We start from the raw sequence: 21975 nt of genomic DNA on the forward strand, positions 1-21975 counted from the left end.
AATAAATATTAAAAATACAAAATTTCGAGACTCCGGAACAAACCCTCTGAACTCTGGACAAATATTGGTTCTAAAAATTCCGGGTGCATGGTTACCTTATAAAGCTTTATCTATATTCTGTCAGAGCAATTTTTTAAAGGTGTGCTGGTAGAAAGATGAAATGATGAACGTCGTATTTCTCTATTTATTATGGCATATAATGAATTCAAGGGCATTTTGAAAAGTTGGTCAAACGAGCTGACAATCGGGCCGAGAAGCGCCGCTCGTGCGATATTAAAGTCGCAAGCCGAAAATCGGCCCGCGATCCGTTCATAGTTTTCAGGGACAATGCGCAATATTATTCCGAAAATCGTCATACCATTATAAAACCACAATTTCGTCAATATTCAGTAAACGATCGAATCATTGTGTGTTTCATTTGAGGCGATTGCATCTGGCGAATGATTAAAAATCAAGGTCAAAACACCGTTTTACGTAACTTGTACGTAATTTATACAAGTTTCACATTTAATTAGGTTATGTTGCGAGCAATAATCTAAAATAAACCACTAAGCAACGTTTTAATTGTTAACAATAACGAAATTGCAATTGAAAGTTCTATGTGCAACCTTCTCAAGGATTACAGCGATTTATTAATTCAATTGAAACGCATTCGTATCGATACGTTTTGTTCACTGAAACCCGATGAAACATTTCTCTATTACGAATCAGTTGGCAAAATAAAATAATAATTAGATGTGAGAGATATTCGACCATACGGCAAGTTGCATATGGCTGATACGTGTAAATAATCAGATAGAATGAAATTCACCTTTTTATATAAAATTTTCAACAGTTTATCAATAGAAGCTAATGAATGAAATTCTCTAAATGATTATCTTAAGAAATTGTAATATCAGTAACTAAATGAGTTAAATCAATTTTTTCTATTCGATGCATTCAATTTTAGATCGTGTTTCAAAATGTATTTCATTTAAGTTCTGACGTCAACGGTGATCAGTATGAAGCACAAAACGGGATACACACTGTGAATGTCCTAAGTGCGTGGATCGTTATCCATGCTTAAAAAGTTATTTTTAAACCACTTCATTCGTTTAGACCAGTAATTTCCAAAGTGCGACGGCATGAATCCTTGGGAACAACATTCACGAAGTCAAAGCAAGCAAAAAAAATTGGGATCACAAAATAAAAATGAAGGTCCATGGCAGTGAATCACGAAAATTTTATAAAAATCTAGTTTTTTTAGAAGTTTGGTTGGATTTTTAAGAAAGAATCAAGCAAAAAATAAATACACGTGATATTTTACTACCCCTCACTCCCCACGTGATATTTCGTAATTTTTTTTAAACCGTCCGTCCCCCTAAAACCTCACATGATTAATAGACGTTACTCAGCACGATTTCTTACTGATATCTTTGAAGCAGTTTCTGAATTTCATAATGGTTTAAAATTTTTGGGAAAAAATGACGAAAATTTTGGCACTATTCTACAAGTTTTAAAATTTTTTATTCATATGTATTTGTATTATGACGATTAATTTCGGCGAAGTATCTCGGTGTAAATACGAAAGCGTGATGATAGTTTTTGTCGTATTTGAACAATGTGTGAAATAGTAAACGTTCCAAGTTCGGTTAATGTGCAATCGTGCAATATTTGCGCAAATAATCAAGTCGTTTCTTAAAGAGATTACGAAGACGCTAAGTAAGAGCCGCGGCCGCGCAAGACGGAACGTCTTCGCCTTCGACGAACGCGCGATTATTCCTCCGCAAGGTCGAAGATTTTTGGATCCATAGGTAATAGAATCACAAAATATAAATATTTTTTAAATATGAAGTAGAGTTTAAGTTATTTGAGGGTTATGCTCTATTATCCAGTCAGATATTCTGTCGATAACATGAACTTCAACTTTGGGAAGTAAAATACCTTAATTTATTCTATAATTTATTTATCAATGTTACAAGAGTACAGAAAAAAGTGAAAACAAAAAAGTTAATAATTTTGAAAATTAGCAGAATTGGAGGGTTCCAAAAAATTGACACGTGATTGTGCCTACGATTGTAGCCCTTCACTCGTGTCATTTACCTCGGCTTTGAGTAAAAAAGACCAGGTTACAAATTTCTCGAAAACAACAAAAAGCAACACACAATGATGAATTAGGTAGGAAATGGCTAGGAATTTTACTGAACATAGTCAGATAGTCATTTGTTTGATACGTCTTATTTGTTGAGATATAATTGGTTTGGTTTTCACAATATAATTGTTCAAAGTCGAGTTCGAACTTTGTGCCCCACCCAACCTTGTATGACTTTTTCTCCTGAGTTTTTCTTCTGACTTTTTCTTCTGACATAGCTTAGAGAAGCTCAGTTTTAGCGTCAGACATGGCAGTCAACGTGTTTAATATATATGCATGTAAGCACATATAAGTATATCTATATCTCGAGCATGTAAGTAAAATATCGCAATATAGAGTTGCATACATACACGTGTATGACTGATCTCCACGCATCGTGACTAATTCAGTTTTTGTGCAATGCTCAATTACAACGTCTAGCTGGCTTATGACACACTTACGATTCGAAAATGGCCCGAAAAGATAACCATAACGTTGAGCTAATTATGATTTGTAGAAATAATAAATAGGTGGAAAATAAGGTGTCTTGGGTAAGGGTCTGGTTTCACCAAGATAAAGTTCGTGCTTGAATCAAGCACTAGTGATATCCAGTTTCACTTGAAGCTATAGATCGTAATATATTAATAAGTGAAAATAGCCTTTCCAGCATTGCTGCGGTATTTGGTCTAGTATTTAAAAAACTCGACTTTGTTTTTTTTTATTTTCATAGTTTAAGTATCCCAGAATATGGGTACAAGGGATTTTTTTTAAATTTAAATTATTTTCAAAGATATAGCCGTTTGACCATGATAATCTTCCTCTGTTTTACATTTACAGAGTCTCCTTTATAAATTTTCTTCAATTCTCATGCCCAAATTTTCTTTCATTTCGAGAATATCAAACAAAGTAGTGAAAAACATTTTTACAGGATGTCGCTATTTCGTATAAAAAGGTTTTTTTAAGTTATCCGTAGTTCATACGTTTGGTCAGGTGCTAATTTTTTGAGACTCCTTACTTAGTTCTTCATCTTCTAGAATTAAAACTTAATGACAATTTTTATTATTTGTAAAAAAATAGTAAAGGTATTGTTGGCCTTTATTTACGGTCTTTCAAAAATGGCATAAAATACATTCCTCTAGACCAAAATATCCCTTAAGGGTCTCGTGTAGAAACTTAAAACAACGTTTTTTTTTGTTTTATATTGTCAAATTTTAACATATTTAAGAATATGTGTACAAAAGGATTTTTAAAAGGTATTTTAAGTTATTTTCGGAGAAACAGTTGTTTGACCATGATAGTCTTCTTATGTTTCCTACTTTTTGCGAAACTTTAAACGCTTTTTTCTCAAAACCGTCATTTTCAATACAATGGACACGATTTCTCAGGTCCATTGTATTTTTTCAATTTTAAAAGAATTTTACAAAATAATAGCTACAATATTGAACCAATTCAAAATATAAATTTCTTGTGTGCATTTTTTACAGAGATAACACTGCGAATAACCTTAACCTGGTATTTTGTCAGAAATATTCATCAACAGGTTCAAAATACCTATTTATTTCATCTATCTTCTGTAAAATTGCATTTTATTACTAACCATTTCATTTACTATTTTTTATTTTTTACACCTTTGCCAGAATGAAGGTTCAATTGGTCATTTTAACCCCATCTAGATGTAAGCTTTTATAGAGGTATAAAAAGAACTGTTGAATCTAATTTTAATTTCTTTCTGATATTATCGTGAGGTTTAACATGTTAAGTAAATATGTATGTATGTGTCTATATACAAAAGTTAATAAAAAGCTGGTTATCTAACATTATTATCATTTTATAATATAATAATCTTAAATTCTGCTTTTGCAAAAATAAAACTTACCCTTGAAGCCAAATTGAATCTTCGAACCCATTCTCTCAAATCTGATTGCAAATTAATTAGCAAACAAATATCTAGCACTAGTAATTAAAAAAGCGATGAAACAAAGTTCAATAATTAATACAAAGACAATTGTACACATAAATCTTGTAAATTGTACAAGTCTCATCGCACATAAAATGTACTTCAATCAAATTAGCAAATTCAATAAAAAATTAATATAAAGTTTTTATATAATCACAGGTTTGATAAAAATATGTTTTAAAAAGTATTTTATTTTCATACTACACTTATTTTCACAAGTTCCAAATATTGAAATGTCACAAGCGGCTTCCATTTTGAAAACTTAAACGTCAAAAAATGATAACGAATTGGATACAAATTATAATTATTTATATTAGGTAAATAGTTTTTCAACATTTGTGGGATTAACAGAAACATTTTAAACCGATAAATGTATTATTTTATTTTATTTTTATTAATTATTGTTTAATATTATAAATAATTAAACATGCGTTATGTCATTTCACTATTGTGTATTGTAAACAAACATGAAGTATGAACATCAACCTGGAAGTTGGAAAAACTGACTTGAAGTTCGTACCGAATTACAAGACTGGTATCTAAAAAGGACAATGTCAAGTTGTACATTTGCAATAAATTTATAATATAAATATGTTTTACACTGAAAATAAAAACAATCAAGTAATAATGATTGTTTATAATTTAAAATAATTAATTAGAAGAAATGAAAATAGTTTTAAATTTTGTTTGCAAACCGACTTGAAGTATGCGACATTATTTTGACAGCTAAAACAACAGACTGCAAGTTCGTGTCAATGTAATAAAAAACTATATGAAATCAACGTACTTTAAATATTTAAATATTAAACTAGTAATAAAATTGAATAAAAATTATATAATTATGTGTTTAAATTGCTTTTGTTAACTACACAGATATTTGAATACTATTTATAAAGTGTTTGTTAAAGTATCCAATTTATTGTACATTTTGACGTTTGAGTTTTGAAAATGGCGACCGGTTGTGACAATTTAATATTTGAGACTAACTTGTTAAAATAACTTTGAAAATAAGTGTAACATAATAATAAAACAATTATAAAGCATATATTTATAAAACCTATAATATATTATTCTATTTGCCGTTCTGTCGTAAGTACATTTTATGTGTGATGAGGGATAATACCGTACAATTTTTAATATTCATGTCTACAATTGACATTCTAATATTAATTGAACTTTGTTTAATCATTTTCTTAATTAATAGTGCAAGATATTTGTTTGGTAATTAATTAGCAATCATATTTGACAAGATGTAATCAAGAATTGGCATCAATGGTGAGTTTTTGTTTTTGCCAATATAGAATTATAATATTTTATATTATAAAATAGCACAGCTATAATAATAATATTATAAAATTATAGTATTTTTGACATATGTTTCATCAAGACTTTCTTAATTTCTGCCAAAAGATCCTATTAGCTAAATTTGTTTTGTCGACGTTTTAAGTTATTCTGAATTGTTTGATACGTTATATGAATAATTGAGAATAAAGAATGAAAAACAGTTAATTTTGATATTAAAATGTAAAAATCTTAGTGGGCATCAAGTAAATAGAGAAAAATGTTTCTGGGGCATCTTTATTTTCGCTTTGGAATATGATGTATCAAACAAACTTTTGATTGTTTAAAATCTTATTCATTCATTTACTTTATCCAATATTTTAACATCAACAAATGTTCTTATTCTAATACATTTCCCATCAGTATAATAGTTTTCCTGCTAAGTGTACACCATAAGGACGTAGACTAGCACAAATTAGTCCCAATTTCGATCCCAAACTTGGCCAGCTCGAAATCAAGTAGTACGATATTTCAAATTTCCACTCTGTTATAGGTCTCAAATGAAAATTTCCATTCGAGGAAAATGTTTCATGAAAAAAATTAATTCAAAATATAATGTTAAATATAGTCAAAGCATATCAGAACAAGGATAGCACAGCTACTAGGCTGGTTTCTACATATGTATGTAACGAGGATTACACTAAGATTTAGAAACAATTACTAATGTTATTCAGGACAGATGTCCTAATTATGTTCAATATGTCCACATTTGCTGCAAATAAAATCATCTAATTTAATCACAACTTCTTTTACAGTAAGTGAAAAGGTGAATGAGTCAATCCCAGTACCCAAGCTCTGAATAAATCTACAGGTATGCTAAATTGTGTAAGCACTTTAGAAACTCTGCAGTGGCCAGTTTGCCAGTCGATTGCCGTTTGACCATTGGCAGATGATAATTAAACGGAAGGTCTTCCAAAATGGATTATAAAGGCCATCCGATACTTCAACAGTTTGCTTCCAGTTTGATGTTTATTTAATAATCTTTCTTAGTTCAAGGACAAGTCGATGTAAATTGTAAATAGATCTGTATGTACAAGGATAGCAATTTTTTTCGTTAATTCCGTGTTATGTGAGTTAACACTTGTGGGTATTTGTATTTTAAGGTTAACGGAAATATATTTTTTACGTACTGGGAAATTACATAATGCATTAAACAAATAGCAGATAAATTTTTATATCTGTATGTTTATTCTCTTTCATTATATCTTAGCAACTTCCAAAACTAAGTGTAACTTGCTTTTTTCTCAAGATAATTTGGATGAGCTTTCCGGTATGTGTAAATAGTCGACTTAATCAACAACAATTGATATTTATCCCGTTAGATAAAAGTTTTATCTATTGATTTTGGAAGTAAAGTCTGTGCCGTTCATGAAATAACTAGCAAATGCGAATTCCAATTAATATCTCTCAAACAAACATATAATATCTATAATTGTATCTAATTTATTTAAAATATTGCATTCTACTTCATGCAAAAAATGTATTTCATTTAATTGTTTATACTTCACTGTCCACAGCTCACTGCCTTTTGTGGACAGGATCGTGGATTCAAACCCTCGCCTTGGAATACTTTATATCATGCAGTAGTGATATCAATTTTCACTTGAAAATATAGAATGACATAGGAAAATCTCTCACAATAATCTTCTTTAAATTCTTTGGACTCATCTCAAGGACCTGTCCTAGGATAGCATTACCCATTACTTCATGTTTATACTGGCTTTTGTGGGCAGGGTTGTCGGTTTGAACACACTCTCACACTTATTTTTCTTGAATTGAATTGGACTCATGTAAAGGACCTGTCCTAGGGCAGTACTAACCAATACTTTATATCCATACTAAGTTTGGACTCATTTAGATTAGTACAAAATACTGTAGGAATATACCAGGTGCTTGTCCTAGTAACATTAATAAATTTTTATAATTAAACCACTTTTTGTAGGCTCATAATATTTTACGATGTTCGTTAAGACCATGACTACGAGATGATTGTGGAAAGTATCATTCAAAATGTCAAAAAAATTATTTCAACAATTAGGAAGTAATAATCTTTACCAAGAACTAATCAGCACAGATTCTCAACTAATATCTTCAAATGGTTGATGCATTTAAAGTCAAAATCGATTCAAGATTTTGGCGAAAACCTGGATGAAAAGTTTCGAACTTCGCTATAAATTATAAATAAAATTAATTAACTTTTTTTTAGAAAATGATCTGGTTAGAAAAAATCCTAAGAAACTTCTTTTAGTTGTTTATAAATTGCCTGTCCAACGTTATATCCCGTAACTGCATTTGTATGAATTTCGTAATGTTGAATTATTGTGCGGTTTCATGAATGAAGTAAGAGATTGTCTGATGTTAAAGTTATAATAAATATAACTAGCACACACGCCAAGCAGAATAACATAAAAACTAACACTACATTTAATTAAATAATATAAAAAATATAAATTAATCTGTTGAACATTTTTTTCGGAATTTTATCAAACTATAATTTTGAATTGCATGCAACTTTCTTTAAGGCAAAATACCACTTACGCCTACTTTTGTTTTCGTTCAATGTCAGTGATATTTGTTGAAGTTAATAAATAGAATAAAAAATCAACAAGAATATATTCACGTCTGAAATAGACAAATTGCGCAAAAGATGCAAATAAAGTAGTCGTACAAGTATGTCATATTTCTTTGTAACATGAAAACACGAATAAACGCAAAATACGAGCACATCAACAATTCAATTGGGAATAATTTAATACTATAATAAAATAACTTGTTATAATAATTATTAAACGTGCGATTTAATTGTTTATTTTGGTACGATCAAAATTTAATATTCAGACTAAATAAAAATTGCAATGTTCTGACTCTATACTCTTAAGTTACTATAAAAATATGTAGAACCTACGTAACAGAGTTGCGAAATTTTAACTGTTATTTTTTTAGTACACCCTATTCTATCATAAAAATTTTTGTCCTAATTAAAATTGCATTATCCTGACTCTATATTTATTATTAATACCTGGTAACTTCTAATATTATGACTCTATATTCTCTAGTCAGACCTGTTCCACTATAAAAGTAATTATTTTAAAAAATAATAGCAATATTTTGATCGGACGCAACATTTGTCAAAACAAAAAAAAACCATTAGAGAATGTGTTCATCTTGCACACACGTTACCAATTAGATTCATTTGGCAAGGTTACCTCAAATTATGGAATACAACATTCTAAATGAACATTATTGTATTTGCAATACATACAAATATTCCATTGTGACCGATAAATGTATTGGTGGTAATCTTTGAATTATTAGACTTAATAATTGAAATAATTAAAATAATTATTAGACATGTTAAAATTCTTAATATTTTAAACTTACCTGGATAACAATAAATTTTTCTTGTACAGAAGTAGAAGAAGCATTCATTATTTTTATAATTAAACCGTCCAATTTCCATTATTTTTAAAATCTATAAAAAATAAAAATCAAATTAGTAATAATATTTGTAACTAACTGATCATCAATTTTTTGTTAAAAATTATTTTATGTGCAATAACCAAATTGATAAAATGATATAAATAAACGTCAGAAAAAGTATGTGAAAGGAATCATATTTTACCAAGTCTGATAGAATAGAATTAGAAGTTAGAAGAAAAAGAGAAAGATAGAATAGAATTAGAAGATAGAAGGAAATGCAAGGTTAGAAGAAAAGGAGAAAGATAGAATTAGAAGATAGAAGAAGAAGCAAAGTTAGAAAAAGAAGAAGAAGATAGAATAGAATTAGAAGATAGAAAAAGAAGCAAGGTTAGAAGAAAAGGAAGTAAAAAGTGTTTATAAAGAAAATTGTATAGCATAGGATATATAAAGATAGTATATGATATATTAAAGATAGCACACAATATAATAAAGAGTATATGATAAGATAGAATAAAGATAGTATAAAATTTAAAGGAAATTATGTAGGTATGGTTCTAAGTAGCGAGACAAATGAAATAAAATAAATTAATGAATTAATTAATTCATGCTATGAAGAGAAGAGATAATATTTATTATTATTGATCAAGGTTTGTTTATTCAAAATAAATCCAGGTTAGTAAATTAACGAAAGTGTGTAATATAATAATGTATTAAAAGCATAGTTTTCAATATTAAAATCAATCTACGATTCATATGCATTATTACTGAATTAATCGTGAGATAAAGCATGTAATTTTGCATAATAACATTTTGCAGTTTGCAATTTGCAATTTTCATCATTGCGATATTCGCACCAGCCTGCACGCTCTGGCATTTCATAATAAACCACGGGATGGAAAATCATCATAATAAATAAATAAATATCAATACAAACTGCGTAGATTTATATAGCAATAATGATGCATAATAATCAAAGAATTCAAGTGGATAAAAATTAATATACAAATCAACACCGAAAAGAAATAAAATAAATATTATAGGCTTGTTTAAATTCTTTATAGTTTAAACTTACCTAGATAAAATCATTCATTCAATCATTCGTCGAATTTCCATTATTTTTAAAACCTATATAAAATTCAAATTAGTAATAATGATATTTGTAACTAACTGATTGTCAAGTTTTTGTTATTAATTATTTAATCAACAATAAACAAGTTTATTTAAATAGAGCATCTTAAAATTTATAAATAAACACCAAAAGAAGTATCAGAAATTATATTTTGCCGAGCCAGGGATTCGAGTCCTGACACTGACAAAATCGTCAATTTATTTGTAGGATTGAAATTTAGTAGAAATTGTTTTAATTTGAAATAGAATAGAATTGGAAGTTAGAAAAAGAAGCAATGTTAGAAAAAAGAAGAAAGGTCGAATAGAATTAGAAGTTAGAAAAAGAAACAAAGTTAGAAGGAAAGGAGAAAGGAAGAATAGAATTAGAAGTTAGAAGAAGAAGCAAAGTTAGAAGAAAAGGGGAAAGGAAGAATAGAATTAGAAGTTAGAAGAAAAAGCAAAGTTAGAAGAAAAGAAAAAAGATTAATAGAATTAGAAGTTAGAAGCAGAAGCAACGTTAAAAAAAAAGAGCTCCACTTTCCATTCCAAAATAAGGTCAAACAAATAATTATGCTATATTAGTCAAAATATTGAAATTTATAGTATAATTTGAAGTATTTTATATTTTAATGAAACAAGATTAAAGCAATACAAGTAGCATATGACATGATTAAAAGCCTTTGCCTTTTTTTTTCAATTAAAAGGGTACAACTTCTCTTTTTTTGAGCAACTCTGATGGCTTATTTATATTTTCTATATCAAACAGATAAAAATCACAAAAATTGGATATGGTAGCAGTGTAAAAGTAAATGTTGAAATTATTATGATCTGTTAACAATTTATAAATATCGTAATTTAGCGATATTTTGAATTTGCTAAATCGCTTTTCTTAGTATTTAATTATAGATTCTTACAAAAAAAATTTATTTCATTTAATTGAAATGATATAAAAATAATAATAATTATAAATCATATTACAATTATAATTAAAATAAAAATTATAATATAAACAATCACAATGAAACCGTTCCAAGATGAAGTAAGGTTAAAGAAATTTAAGTATGCAGATGAAAATAACCAGATTTGGATACCGTATCAGTGTGAGAATAAAAGTTGCGAATTTCTCGAAGCATGTGGTCGATGTGGTCCGTCCAGGGTGCGACAGACGCCTTCACCGACCTTCACATCGTTCCGATAAACGAGGAGAATTCATATCATATATCGCATGATTGCCCCGTGGACTTTGGGCCACGATAGGAAAGTTTCTTTTCGCTTTCGTTCAAGGTGTGTACTCATTTCGGCCGAGGCGATCAGAGGCGATGCAATCGGTCTCTCTGGACCAAATATATTGACTCAAGGTCGACTATTCATATGCTACGGAGATTGTGTCGTATAATTAGTCCGATGATAATAATATACCTCCATCACATATCGCATAACAGATTTGTAGAAATGATAAACATGGGTAAACACATTTCTGCCAGAATAATAAAATAATACTAATGGGGCGCATGGCACCGTGCCTTAAGGGAAATTGCTGGAACTTTTTGTACCAAAAATTATTATTTTTTTAAAAACGATTAACATTTTTGAAAAAAATTTTTACTTCGAAAAAATTAGATATGTTATTGAGGCTCCGCTCTCAATACTAGTAATCAAGCAGATTGTACGTTTTCAAAAATGCATAATTCGATTTTTATGAAATTCGACAAACATTCTTACTACACTTTACTAAATATTTGACAAAAATTTAAAGTTGGAACATTCAATAGTTTTTGAGATATGCGAGCTTGATTGGTGGCTGGCTCGGCTCTCAATACTAGTATGGAAACAGATTGTACGTTTTCAAAAACGCATAATTCGATTTTGGTGAAACTTGACATACATTGTTACTAAACTTTACTAAATATTTTACAAAAATTTAAAGTTGAAACATTCAATAGTTTTTGAGATATGCGAGGTTGATGGGTGGCTGGCGGGCTCAGCTCTCAATACTAGTATTGAAACAGATTGTACGTTTTCAAAAATGCATAATACGATTTCGATCAAACTTGACGTACATTATTACTAAACTTTACTAAATATTTGACAAAAATTTAAAGTTGGAACATTCAATAATTTTTGAGATATGCGAGGTTGATGGGTGGCTCCGCTCTCAATACTAGTATTGAAACAGATTGTACGTTTTCAAAAATGCATAATTCGATTTTGATGAAACTTGACATACATTGTTACTACACTTTACTAAATATTTAACAAAAATTTAAAGTTGAAACATTCAATAGTTTTTGAGATATGCGAGGTGATGGGTGGCTGGCTCCGCTCTCAATACTATTTGCGATCTTGGAAAACAATTTATGAATGAACTGCTTCGATAATAAAAAAAAACTGTACAATTGCATTCTCCAAGAATTTCTCAATTCTACTACAAAAACTTGAAGATTTTAGACCTAAAGTCTTCAAAGTTTTAGTTGTATTTGCAGTTAGCAGATACTTGAATTGATTTAAATGATTTTCTCGTCTTCTTGTACTTAAATGCATATCTACTGATCATCTTGATCAATGTATACATATTATATTCTTGGTGAATTATCCACCTTGGCATCAAAATAGACATCTCTAATTTAAATTTGCTTAGGGAGAAGTCCCGTAACGCCGGACGGCACCAAACACCAGACACTCTATTTAACACGTATTATTTAAGCGAGTATAAATCTTTTCATTTCAAAATACAAGTGAAAGGGCGGGGAACCTTAGGTGTCCGCCACTAGGGGACTTTTCCCTATAGCATTTTGTTTTGAAATTTTTGCTACCCCATAAGTGTTATACTTTAGATCCTAATTGGCTTCAAGACTACTTTACAGATCAGGATCAGGATCTAAAACTTCTGAACAATGCATATTTTTTTGAAGCCTTCTAAAGCAGTAATTTATTTCTCATAGTGTATATTTACCACATGCAGAAGATGCCAACCATTGTTTTCAAATTCGTCCTCAGTTGATTTTAATATTACAATATTAAGTAATAAAAAGGAAATTTCACCGAAGATAATAATGCGTAGAAATATCGGTCGATGGGATGCGTGATCTTGGAAACTCGGATTGCGTACGTTGATCGATGTGAACACCTTGAACTTTAGCATGATAACATTTTGTCAGTTGCATAAAAGCATTTATTTTGAACTCAAAATTATCATGCAAAATTATAAAATTCACAATGAGGCAATAGCGTCGTAAATTTCACGCAAAATTCAAACATTGACATGTTTATACTAAATACTAATCGACGCCATAAATTATAATTGATTGATAACCAAGTTTATATCATCTTGATGATAATTTGTATCTTGATGAATTAGGTGTACAAAAATGTGCATCCTGGAGCAAATATAAGTTGTCAAATAATTTTGGAATAATTACTATATGTCTATTCACAGCCCAGAGTTGGAGACCGCAGGTCTAGCCATTCTATAATACTTCTACATTTGTAAAACTGAACATTTTTGTATCACTTGTATGGTTTATTGGTTTTCATAACATTTGGACGATTACGCTATATCATAATTTATTATAAGTGATTGTGAATAAATTACAGGCCGTGAATTTGATGCTAATTTAAATATTAATATGGTACTATATGATCGGAACCCGTTTTGCAATGTCATCGCAGGTCAAATTCCTCGTCTTACAATTGTGATTTGGAGTTACATTTCTTTTCGCAATTGCAATTGTAATGTGCAATATAGAAAAATTAATAAAAAAATATAAACAGGGGCTTGTTGTAACAGTTTTTTTTATTTAATATATCTTGAGAACTACTGATCATATTTCTACAAAATAAAGATGGATAGTTGCTTTGACTCTTCCTCTACCGAATTAATTAAAAATATTTTCAATACTATTGTTCATTATTTTACAATTAATCAATTTTCAAAAAAGTGCGGTGTTACAATTTATGTTTGAACTAGTTGTAACATCTACCGGGGCAAGTTGTAACGACAGAAAAAACGACAACAATGCTTCTGATAATTGGAAATTCTTGCTTACTCATTTTTAGGAAAAATTACTTGTTTTAAGTAATTCTCTTCACATATCTACGCAACCTACAATTATTATCATAATATTATTTATTTGATCATATTTCCGTCTTGAATAAATCCATTAAATATGAAAAAATTGTTAGTCATTAGGTTCATCGCAGTTTAAATCACCTCATCACATGTATATGATTTACAGTTTACACATAGTTATATTAATATTTGGAAATTCCACATAGAAAAAGACTACATGAAATAAATCTACGTGCGGATCAGAGAATATTAATTATTAAATCATTACGTCAGTCAATTAATTATAAATACATAATGATATACATGTAAAAATACGTACACACGAGTACACATAAATATACATTTTACATTTATTTTTTAGTAGGCAAGAATTTAAGGGCGATAGGTTGTTTAAGATTAAAATTAACTACTAATATATATATATATATATATATATATATATATATAAATTCATGTGTATATTTTTATAAAAGTGTGTTTTATACAGGAAACAAAATGATTTCAAGGATCCCTACTTGCATAATGTTTGTAAAGCACGAAGATGTATTGTAATGATTTGTAAGTTCAAATAAATTGCGAATTAAATGCACAGATCAACAGTTTTTTGCACATTTTGATTTGTGTTATATTATAGTAATTATCCAATTTAGCAACTATCCATCACCATAATTAAATGTATGAATAATTATACTGCAGGGGTTAAAAAATCTCCTTTTTTCGATTATTTTTCACATATAAATCATAAATGTTTCGACAAAAGCAGTTTTAGTGAATTAGGCGATTTAAATCTGAAGATTCTGCAGTTATTTCGAAAAAACTTAAGATTACAGAAATAAATGGAAAAGTTTTAAATTTTTTTGACCAATATATTGGACGATGAGTTTTTGCATTCAGTGTACTTTAGAGCCATGTCAATACAGATGTATGATATAAAGTTACATACAACTCAGGATTTGAACTCAGAAACTTGTGGTTTGCTAAAGCTCTAATCGCGCCACGATTTCCCTCCTAGTTGGCATTTGCTCAACTGAATATTTTTTGTTATTTTTTTTAATAGAAATAAATATTCAAAGTTTCATGTTTGTAGGACAATTAAAAAATACGTGAAGCTATTTTAAGAATTTTTTTTATTCTAACTTATTTTCTATATACTATATTTTGCATGTTAGTTCTTTAATATATCGCATTTTAAACCTAAATTCAATCGTGTATCTTGCTTAGTAAAAAATTTGCAAATCAACATTCTTGCGTGCTGATTCACTTCATTCTATATATATATAAATACATTAAATATAAATATTTCAACCAGTTTTTAACAAAGTATTTATGAGTTTTTAAATTATGATTTAAATGCCGAGATCTAATCTGCAGACTTTTTTTGAATAAATGGAAAATTTATACGATTTAGTCGTTTTATAGTTATAAAATTTGATTACGAAACAATAAAAATATTTAATTATATATCTGATATGATATTTTTACAATAGTATACATTTCATTCTAATAAAGCAATAATCAGTACATTTTTTTCATTTTAGACATCCAGACTTGTCAATTTCGTAAAAATTCTCTATAAAACAGCCACTTTTTATGGTATTTAGGAGCATATATGTAATAATATTAAAAAAATAACATTGTTGATTTTTTAAATAATATGTTTATGATTTACTAAATTCCAATTATGTATTCCTCGAGTATTATTTGTGCCAGGTAAAATGCAAGCTTGAATACTTATAAACTTTCGGGCAATCTTGCAGCAACTAAAGGCGTATTAGATTTTCTGTTTTTGTAAGTTGTAAGTACAAAATCCATTTACATTAATTTTTTTAATTTTTGATTTAGAACATATTAGCAAACTATTTGCTAATCTAATCTAACTAACTAAATAAATCTGCTACGATGGGCTAAAAAGACTGAGCCTATTAAAAAAGCTGAAAAAATTAATTCCGGCATTTTAGAGATAGGTTGAAAAAAATGAAAATGTCTACAAAAATTAAAAATCTAGTTAATCAAAAAATTCTATGAATTATAAAAATTGCATAATTCTTTGCTTACATTTAAATTTTCTACTACAATGAATCTAACCCTGTATTCGAATATATATAAATATAAATGTATGGTAGAAACACGTACATATAGTATAGCATTTGAAAATCATGTCTAGTCTAGTATGCAAAATAAATGTATAAAACTAATGATTGAACAAAACAATCAGGCGAATAATTTTCTATAAATTTTATTTAACTTTTTGTAGGAAATAAATTTACCAGAAAATCTAATATGCTATTTTTACATTTTTTTCCGAATAGTTTGACAATAAAATTATAAAAAGTTCTTGTTTATGTATGTACTAAAGGTTGATCTTTCGTCGATGGTTTTGTTTCAAAACGGTTGCACCGATTTCAAAAATTTAAAAGCCATGGAACTCGATAAAATAAACTAAAAGAAAAAAAACATGATATGCAGAATAATGTTGGGTGTTGATCGTCGAAGCAGTTTCTTTATAATTATCAAATGAGTACAACATTTTTTTGTCCACATTTTTGTCAAAAATCCTGAAAGGATTTTAAAATTCAGAAACAATTTGAAAAATGTATGTTGGGAATCGTTATTAATTCATACGAAGATAGACCCGTAACCAAGCGTTAGATAACATTTCTATTATGTCGGAATTCACCCCTTATTGTAAAAAGTAAAATATACAATTGTAGTTTTTAGTATTAAAATTTATATAATACTGATGATATATTCTTAATTTGATGCAGCAATGTCGTAGAAGGCTATTTGTTCGGACGTCTTTTCGTTTTATCATATTGGCCATGAAGGTGACAAACTTTAGGGCATTAAGCTTTACACGGAATGGTTGCTACCCCTGGTAGAGGGTGTAGCGGAGTATTTTAATTGAACTAGTTTTTCACTTCAAAAAGTAAAGTCCGTTTAACAACATGTAAATAACCAATAATAATAAATATATCTTCTTTCATTATAACTTAGTAACAAATCAGTGATTGTAATTAGAACTGCAACAAATACATAATATACAAACAAATCAGTGTTTAATATAGTCCACAGCTACAAGGGTTAAATTATAACCCAACAACCTGAATTATCGAAGGAGAGTTTTAATAAATACTATAACTACGTAACGCAAAAGTACACTATTTTTATTTGAAAATATATCTTAGATCTAGTGGAGGTTGAATAATCAAAAAATCTAGTCATTCCAAACAAGGAATTAATTAATAGTTATTAACCCTTTCCACTCGGATGCCGCCGCTCCGTCAATTCGCGAGCGGGAGGAAGCAATTTTCATATCATGTTTTTTCAAATTTATTATTTGATTCCTCAAAAATCTAGTCAGCAACACGTTAATTCAGGAAGACATCCGAATCCAAAAAAATAATTTAGAATATTTTATGTGCTTTATGAGTCAAAATGACAGTAATCATCCACCAAAAGAGTGTGAAGAAATTTCGATCGAAAGTGTGCCGGCTAGACGAAGTCGAAGTCGAAGTCGCCGATCTCGTCGCTAGCCGAAGAATGCGCCGCGCGCCGAGACGAAAGTAGGCCTCTCTCTCGGCCACGGAAAGTGGGAGAGCGGACCGAGACTCTCGATCTGGCCTTATTCACTATTCCGACGATGAATTATTATTAATAATGTAAAAAATTTATGAAATATCACTCGAAAACGTTCTGGATCTGTGGGCTTTGAGAAATTCTAAATTTACGAACCAAAACTTCAATTTGGAATTATAAGCAATTCCGCGTCGTTTACTTTATTTTGGATTGGAAGTAATAGAATATTGGCCCTAATGCTCGTGTCCAGATTACTGTAATTAAATTTACATCATTTACCAAAAAATAACGATGAACTTTAAAATGTATTTTACGATAAAAGCAACAACAAATACTATACTTTTGAATTTACACGCTTTGAAAAATTTTAAATTTACGAAACAAATCTGTAATTTGAAATTGTAAGCGTGCGGTTTATTACTTGATAAAATAAAATGTTATTATTTTTATCCAAAATGCAGTTTCTCAAATTCTGTAATTTGCCAAGTTCTAATTGAAATTAACATTATTTATTGAACCTTGCAATGCACTTAAAATCTACAAGAATAAGAAACAGTTGTTAAGGAAAATCCATTACTAGAGCTCATGAAACTGTTAAGTTGTGATTCCTGATGAAAAAGTGAAAAGAAATCTGAAAAGCAAAAAATTATAATACAATCCTTCGCTACTAAATATAAAATATACAGTATATAGCTAACTTGAAAGTGGAAGCATAAGTTAGGTAAAAAAAATTCACAAAAATGAATAAAAAGTGATTAATGGTAATTAATGGTAACAAAACGGTAATGAGAATACCAAACAAACGAGGAGAAGGGAATCATTGATTTTGTTATGGTCTCATACCATGGACTGCCTTCCTATGCCATTGCCTGCCTTTATTATTATTATGTAGTTAACATAATAAGAATAATGTAGAACGTGATTTTTTTTGTATACCTATTAACTGTCCTGAGACGCTTTTAGGAAAAAGTATCTCACGTTCTTGGAAATTTTGAACTTGCAAGTGCTTTTTAGTTATATCTATGGTGGAATTGTGTTTATTTTTTATTATTGTGGCCAACTTTTGTTTATTTAAATTTTAGGACCATAACCGTGAATAACATTTTTAAGACCATAATCAAAAACAGTAACACAATTTCCCCAAGTTTTCAAGAATTAAGACTTTTGGTTGAACTATGAATATAAAATTCTTAAGATCGCCTTCTAATAATACTAAAAATTAGTATAAATAAATCAAAAACAATATTATATTGTTAATATATATTGCTTTTGGTTTGTTTATATCTAATCAAGACAGATGTCCTGAAGATAGAACATACTTAGTTTCGGAACGTCGATAATAAATAAAATATTTTAAAAAACTGTTTGGTTTTTATTATCATTGGATTTTCTGTTGAAGTTTTACACTATATATATATATATATATATATATATATATATATATGCTCGAATGAAATTATAAATACATTAAGAAATGTACAAATTATTAATTTAAGACTACTTATCATTAGCACAGAGAACCAGTTTTTAGCCACATAATTGTTAAATCTCGATAATGTATTTTTTGTATATATTATATATTTTACGAGTATTATTATTTTTACAATGTGTCTGTTATGCACGTCAGAGCAAATTAAATGACCCATAAAATACGCCGTAATAATAATCATTTTCTATTTATTGTGCTAAAATTGTTTGTTATTCGAAATATGAGTCAATGTTTTCGGAAAGGGGATTTTTAATAATTAATGAGCTATTTGTAAGTTGTTTTTGTGTAATAAAAGTAGCAAATTAGATTTACATCAAGCTGACTGAAATATTAAGAGAAAACAAAATGTTAAAGACTATTTGTTTCTTTTCTTAGGATTTTTTCGCTAATGAACTTAGTAATAATAATAATTTAAAAACGTTTGTTCTTTATGTTACGTAGTTATAAAATTTTTTAAAACTCTCCTAAGATAATACAGGTTGTTGGGTTATAATATAACCCTTGTATCTGTGGACTGTATTAAACACTGATTTGTTTGTATATTATGTATTTGTTTCAGTTCTAATTACAATCACTGATTTGTTACTGAGTTATAATAAAAGAAGATATATTTATTTTTATTGGTTATTTACATGTTGTTAAGCAGACTTTACTTTTAGAAGTGACCAATTAGTTCAATTAACACACTCCGCTACCCCCTCTACCAGGGGTAGCAACCATTCCGTGTAAAGCTTAATGCCCTGAAGTTTGTCGCCTTCATGGCCAATATAATAAAACGAAAAGATGTCGATGTATTTCAGGGTGTTAAAAGCAAAATAAAGCTTTTTTAAATATAGAAGATGTCGTAAAAATATTGTATAACACTTAAAATTGAGTTATTAGACTTGTTCCTGGGTAAGTAGCTAGAACGACTGGACCTGAATTAGTGGTCCCGGGTTCTATCCCGCTTCGAGCATCTTGCTGTCAAACAGTAATGACTAGGGTTTTCACTTGGAAATTTAGACAGCAAAATGATTCCAAGTGAAAATACTCCTGATCAGGCATTGCTGCATCAATAAATATTTACCCTTTTGCAGAAATTGTAATAATAATTTGTCACACAGGGATGAGACAACTGTTCGGGTTGCCATCTGTAGAACCAAGTTTGGTAATAAGTCAAATTAGCTCAACACTTTATAGAACTTGTAAGTTCTTTATTGAGAACTTGTGTTGATTTAATTATTTAGGAAGAAATTTGGTTGTACCCCTGAAAATACATCTTTTGCCAAATATTCCAAGTGATTTAGTAAAAATTAAGAGATCAATTAATATACATGTATCAGTTCTACTCAGCAGGTGCGCCGCAGAAACGCAATTTATCGCGTTACTTGCCAGTATATTTCTATCGCCCAAACCCTTACGAAATAACAATTTTCGAAATGAAAGCAATAAGAGTAAAGTATACTAGTATGTAGCTACTGTAGCATATGAAGGATTAAATTATTTTGCAAGTGCAAACTATCTAACTGTCGCAACAAACTCGTCCATTCGGCGTGTGTTAATAACATTGGGCAAATGCACTGCACGCGGCGGTTTCCCGCATTGCGATAATAAATGCCGCGAATATTTAACTACATTTTCTCACTATACGACTAAATATTTATTGACTGGACTGCCCCAAGATCGTCTTCTGCAGAAAACCCGATTTGCTAATTTTACGTTTTCTCGACGTTACAGTCATTCTGGATCGAATGAGATCGAATGAGCAGAGGAAATGCCTTTACTTATGCCAGACTAAGTCTTTTATCTGGGTATGTTAAGCTCATTCTTAATAATACCATGATTCTGAATATTTCAACACTAAAATTCGAAATAGTATGTGTGTATTTGAGCCAAAATGACTATATTTTATTATAATTTTTGTGCACAATTGTGAAACCTTATCGTGCAACCCATATAGTTGATTATGAATAGATTCTTGCGCATCCATCTTCTCGAGCGTAAATGTAAGTCCAGTTCATCATCATGCAATATTTTTTTTTGTATTTTCTTAATTTACTTTTTGTTACAATAATTACCTACAGAAATTGCGCAACAAATGACATGAAATCACGATCAAGTTTCGCCTCGACGTCAGAAACGCTTTCTATATTTTTGCACTGATGTTCCGTTGGTGGACCGTTTTGGTTTCAATTTCAAATTTCTTGCACAAATGTAATTAATTCAATCATGAATTGTTGTTAAGCAAATTGATAGAATTTCTCTCATTATAAACAAAAGTAATTAATTAACAAATTAAATTCATTATTTAACATATTAAATTCATGTTCAGTTGCTTTGCTGCAACAAGTAATAGGTTTATCTAAATTTCAAAGTTCTACGTTCTTTTGTGGTAAGAATAAAAACGTAACTAGAAATTTTTTGAAGAGAGCAAATCAATCATTTTCCTATTCATATTTGATATACATATGTATTTTTTCATTACACTGTACAATATTTTTAATGGTTATATTTAATACTAGTGATGTTCTAATACATTTTTTTAGAATGACGATGACAAAATTTAACGTAATGCTGCAATATTCAATCTAAAAGAAAATTTTCAGCATAATTCTCAAATGGTATCTTTTAAATTTTCAAAATTCATTTAGAGTTTTAGACGTAAAAGTTTATAAAAAAATTTCTAGAAAACTAAAAAAATAAACATACGTTGTTCTCTAATTTTGATGTCTACCTATTTAGAATGACATGAAATGTCGAGTAAACACAAAATTAGCAAATCGATTTTTTTGGCGTAAACAAACTTTTCTTGCGGGAATTAAAAAAGTATTAAAATGAGATTTTTGTATGAACAAAATATTTACAAAATATATTTTTACGATTAAATGACATTGAATTTGTATTAACCATGGGCTGAGAGAAGAAAA

At 29.0% G+C, this 21975-nt stretch overlaps 1 pseudogene; it reads right to left on the bottom strand.

Moving 5' to 3' along the window:
* Nucleotides 1–21975, bottom strand: part of LOC113376345 — a 117401-nt pseudogene that overhangs the window by 84491 nt on the left and 10935 nt on the right.

Source organism: Ctenocephalides felis, unplaced genomic scaffold (genome assembly GCF_003426905.1).
Source record: "Ctenocephalides felis isolate EL2017-DRISC unplaced genomic scaffold, ASM342690v1 CF-g0.4_SCAFFOLD_01886, whole genome shotgun sequence".
Lineage (NCBI taxonomy): Eukaryota > Metazoa > Arthropoda > Insecta > Siphonaptera > Pulicidae > Ctenocephalides > Ctenocephalides felis.